Consider the following 5,916-nt stretch of genomic DNA (forward strand, 5'->3'; position numbering starts at 1 on the left):
GTATTTTTGAAATTTTTGATTTTTTTTGTATTTTTGAAAATTTTGATTTTTTTTGTATTTTTGAAATTTTTGATTTTTTTGTATTTTTGAAATTAGGATATTCCAAAGAGCTATGTGTAGAACCTGCGAAGGTGCATGCTGTTGATAGGATCCTCCAAAGGTTCACCTTCTATAGTAGAGAGCTGATATGCCCCAGATCCATATGCTGCTGTAATGATATAAGGACCAAGCCAGTTTGGTTCGAACTTGCCCTTCTTCTCTCTGTCTTGCTGATTTTTGGGGTTTTCTCTTAGAACCAAGTCACCTACCTCAAATGTGTGAGGCTTGACCTTGTGATTGTAGCTGCGACTCATTCGTTGTTGGTAAGCCTTGAGATGATTAAAAGCAGTTTGTCTTCGTTCATCCAGTAGTTCAAGTTCTTGTAAGCGAGAGACCCTATAGTCTTCATCACTGATAATGTTTTGCAAAGAGACCTATAAAGAGGGTAGCTCGACCTCAATAGGCAAGATGGCTTCAATGCATTAGACAAGTGAATAGGGTGTAACTCCTGTGGGTGTGCGAACACTTGTGCGATATGCCCAAAGTGCAGGATTAAGTTGGATATGCCAATTACGGCCAGTGTCATTGACTATATTTTTGAGGATTTTAAGGATTGTCTTATTAGACGCCTCAGCTTGACCATTACCTTGTGGGTAATATGGCATGGAGAAACGATGGGAAATATGGAAGCGGTCACAAAGTTCATGAACATCCTGATTTTTGAAGGGACGCCCGTTATCAGTGATAATGGAAACATGAATACCATATCGACAAATGATATAGTTGAGGATGAACATAGCAATCTGTTTTCCAATGACTTGTGTGAGAGGCATGGCTTCAATCCATTTTGTGAAATACTCTATGGCAGTGATAATGAATTTATGACCATTGGAAGAAGGAGGGTGAATCTTGCCTATGAGATCGAGTCCCCACTGACAAAAGGGCCAAGGAGACGCAATTGGTTGAAGTTCTTGTGTTGGCACATGTATGAGGTCTCCATGAATTTGACATTGCTTACATTTCCTGACAAATTGATATGAGTCCTTTTCCATATTGGGCCAGTAATATCCAGTCCTGATGAGTTTCTTGGCTAAGTTAGGACCACTAGCATGTGGACCACATATCCCTTCATGTACTTCACGTAACACAATTTGAGCTTCGTCGCTTTTTAAACATCTAAGAAGAGTGCCATCTAGACGTCGCCGGTATAGGATATCAGCTAAAATGACATATCGAGAGGATTGGCGAATGAAAGTGCGACATTGGTTGTTTGATAGATCAGGAGGTAGGGTATTGTCACGAAGGTATGTGAAGATGGAACCATATAATTGAGACTCAGGACCGACGACACATATCTTCTCAGTAGGAATGATTTCATATGAAGGAACCAAAAGGTTATCCACCAAGAACTCATAGCGGGTCTCATTTGGAGGTAGATCGATTAGTGAAGCAATTGTAGCCATGGCATCTGCGGCTCGATTCTGCTCTCTTGGTATCTGCTCAAAATCTATCTTTGTGAAGTGTTGTTTTAGGTCATCCACCATTTGTTTGTAAGGCATTAATTTTTCATCTTTTGTTTGGTAATCATCAGTCGCTTGATGGATTACAAGTTGAGAGTCCCCAAAAACATGAAGTTCCTGGATCTTCCACTGAACTGCAATCCGTAATCCAGTTGTTAATGCCTCATATTTCGCTATATTATTAGTGCAAGGAAATGATAAGCGGTATGAATTTGGTATAGAATCCCCTTGAGGAGTTATAGGAGGATGCCACCTCCTGCCCCATGCTATGTGTATGAGCTGTCGAAGTACAGTTGCCATGGCTTTGCATGTGACATTGTTAAAATGGATTCATCTAAAAATTCTGAACTTAGAGGAACATCATCTATCATGGAGGCATCTGCTAATTGATCTACGATGGCTTGTCCTTTTATTGCTTTTTTGTCCACATACTCAATGTCGAATTCACTCAGGATCATTACCCATTTGGCTAGTCGCCCAGTAAGTGTTGCTTTATTGAGAAGGTATTTCAATGGATCGATTCTTGCAACCAACTTAGTCTTATGAGTTAGCATGTAATGTCATAATTTTTGTGAAGCAAAGACCATGGTGAGACATGCACGTTCAATTGGTGTGTAGTTTAGCTCATATGCCACCAATGTGTGACTGATATAGTATACTGCTTTTTCCTTTCCCTCAACAATTTGTTGTGTTAAGAGTGCCCCCAGTGCTGTTGGAGTAGCTGATATGTATAGTAACAGAGGCTGATCTGGAACTGGTGTCATCAGAACTAGCGGATTTAGAAGATAATCTTTGAGTGTCTGGAAAGCCTGTTGACAGTTATCATCCCATTTGAATTTGATGTTTTTATGTAGCAATTACTGAAAAGGATTACACTTATCTGCAAGTTGCGCTATGAATCTTCGTATGGACTGGAGTCTCCCTTGTAAAGACCGAAGTTGACTAACATTTCTTAGTGGTTGCATCTCCAAGATGGCCTTGACTTTTGCTGGATCAACTTCGATTCCTCTTTTAGATACAATGAATCCTAGGAGCTTCCCGGAGGTTACTCCAAAAACACATTTCTTGGGGTTTAATCTTACTTTGTATTTTTCCAACCGATCAAAGACGACTGAAAGTATGTCCAAATGTGTATTTCTGTCTATTGATTTTCCCAAGAGGTCATCGACATAATCTTCCACAGTTACGTGCATGAGATCATGAAAGATAGTAGTCATGGCTCTTTGATATGTAGCGCCTCCACTTTTTAGCCCGAAGGGCATGACATTCCAGCAAAAAGTTCCCCAAGGACAAGTGAATGATGTTTTGTGTTGATCCTCGGGCGTGATCTTTATTTGATTAGAACTAGAGAATCCATCCATCAACAATAACATTTCATGACCTGCTGTGAGATCAACAATCAAGTCAATATTTAGTAATGGGAAGTCATCCTTTGGACAAGCTTTGTTGATGTCTTTGAAATCTGTACATATTCTGATGTTGCGATCTAGTTTACTAACAGGCACTAAATTGGAGATCCATTCAAGATAATCAATTGGGCGTATGAATCCGACATCCAATAAATTCTCAAGTTCTGCTTTGACTAGTAATGCCACTTGTGGATGCATCTTTCTTAATTTTTGTTTCACTGGTTTTACCCCCGATTTAACTGTCAAATGATGCATTACCAAATCTAGATCTAATCCAGGCATATCAGCGTATGACCAGGCAAAGTTGATTTGTCATTCTTTGAAGAAACTTATGAATTTTGACCTTTCTGACTCTGTCAACGATTGAGCCAAGAATATGTTGTGTGGAACCTCTTCTGTACCAATGTTTGTTTTGATAGTCTCCTCTACCAACATGGATGACTTTTCCTCATATGATGCTGGGAGAATGTCGAGCCTTCCATCTTCAGGTTCCTCAAAGAGGTTTTCGCCCTCAGATACGTCCTTTCTTTTTACTTTTTTGGGGTCAGACAGTACCACAGTGTGGTTTTCGCCATAAGACCCTTGGTTTGTTCTTATTTTCACATTTTTGTGACTGGAAGGTCCGACACCCTCACCAAAATATGCCACGCTATTGAGTTCTATAGTGTATCCCGCTTTATGGTCCCCAGGGGGAAGATCATCTCGTATGCCAAGATAGTCAATAAAAGCTTCATCATTTTGGAATGTGTCAAACTGTGCAGGTCCTTCATGATCCCAGTCAATGAGTGGTGGTGAACGAGGGGAAGGCCTTTAACGTCTTCGAAGTTAGCGGGGCTAAGAGTGAAGATGCAGTTATATTCGGGTATGTCAAGGTAATTATTGAGGTCATCGATGACACTCTCCTCATCAGTCTCGATCATGAACGAATCCAAATTATCATTACTAGTAGCATATTCTGGGACAGGTGTTCTCATCCTATGTGATTTCAACCTAGAACCTTGAGACAAGCACTGTGTGGAATCCTCATGGGCTGTTTCTTGACCAACTTTGAATCTTTTATAAAATTCCTCCTCTGCTGTGGGTTCATCTGGCTCTCTGTTGTCTCGGTGAGCTCGTAGTCACTGGAAGATTTGTTTGAACCCCATTCCCATTCGTTGGAGTCTGTGGAATAGTGACCTTCTTGTTGAATTTTGGCAGCTTTGATTTGTAAGGCTTCTTTTGTCTTTTGAGCGTGGACCTTGGAAGTCAAGAAACCAAGTCCTTTCGAGTGTTCCTTTTTGAAAGTCAATTCAGGTTGTAAAGGTTCAATGATGCCTTCCTTTCATAACCCAAGAGGGCTTTTTCCATCATACCCGAATTTTTGTAGGATCTTGTAACCTTTGCCATATTTCTCACATGGTAGACTGATGTGATCTTGTGTATCATCTTCAATGTCTTTGTAAAGCATTTTGTATAAGTCTTCCTCTTCCAGTTCGCCCCATCTTTGAAAGGTAGTAGGGTCCCATTTAAGTACCATGATGGATACTTGCTTGTTAGGATGTGGTCTTCCATATTCTTTTGGTGAACTCATGACTTGTCGTAAGTACATGGTCTGATTTAAAGTGTATTCCCCCATGCCCTTGTCCTGAAATTTGCCCTTAAGCTCACCTTGTTTTGATGTCGAAGGTTTTAATGACTTAGGATCAATGTATGCCGAAGAAGGAACAACTTCACGATTACTGGGAATGATGGTCTCAGTTTTTGATCTTAGGTTATTGCAGTATATGAACGGATTAGGATCACCGTTAACTATTACCTCCACTCCATTGTGAGGAAACTTAATGCATTGGTGATATGTAGATGGGACTGCCCTCATTTCATGAATCCAAGGACCCCCTAGCAATATGTTGTAAGTGAGATCTAGATCTAGGACTTGACAAACCACATCCTTCGTAACTGGCCCAACTCTGAGAGGTAAGGTGACTGTGCCCTTGGATGAACGCTCTTCATCATCATATGCCTTGATGGTGATTTGATTTGTAGAACTCACAACTTTATCAGAATATCCCAATTGTTTAATTGTGCTCAATGTACAAATGTTTAGACCAGCTCCTCCATCTATCAGGACTCGTTTTATTCGATGTTTGTGTATGAAGGCTTCAATGTGTAGTGGTGCATTATGTGGCTGACTTACGGAGGCGTCGTCTGCTTCTGTGAATGTAAGGGAATGTGGAATGGAAAGGTATCCCACCATGGCTTGAAACTGGTCCACGTTCAGATCAGTAGGGATAAAAATGTCTCTCAAGATTTTGTCAAGAATGGCTTTATGTGCGAGGGATATGCGTAAGAGTTCAAGTATGGAGATGAGCGCAGGTGTCTTCCCTAACTGTTCTACAAGGTCATACTCAGGTTTGGTTGATGAGGATGTGGTGTTTTTAGCTGGAGCACCTTCCAAAGTGAATTTACCTTGATGGGTTGTAACACGACATTCAAAGGTAGGTTCGGAAGAAGATCCAATGCCTTTTAAGACAATTTTGGGTCTTTGGGTAGAATTCTCAGGGTTTTTGTCCTTGATGATAATGGTAGAGACATAATTGTCCATTGAGATATGATTGATGGTTGAATCGTAGTTATAAGATGCTCTGGTATAGTTGGTTTGGTCATCTGTGGCTGCATCTTTTCCCTTGTCATGCTTTGGGAATGGTTCCTGAAACATTTCATGTTCTTGATTGGATGAGTGTCCTTCAATCTCAATGTCACCTCTATCAATGAGATCTTGTATGATGTTCTTCAGTCGATGACAATTTCCTATCTTATGACCCTTTCTCTTATGAAATTTACAATATTCATCATCATTCCACCAATTTGGTTTAACCTTTGGTTCATATGGAGGAAAATCTGGAATAGTGATTACCTTGTTCACCACAAGCTTCTTGAAAAATGACTCAAGTGGTTCTCCCAATGGAGTG

Source organism: Cryptomeria japonica, chromosome 3, assembly GCF_030272615.1.
Source record: "Cryptomeria japonica chromosome 3, Sugi_1.0, whole genome shotgun sequence".
In the NCBI taxonomy this organism is placed as follows: Eukaryota; Viridiplantae; Streptophyta; class Pinopsida; order Cupressales; family Cupressaceae; genus Cryptomeria; species Cryptomeria japonica.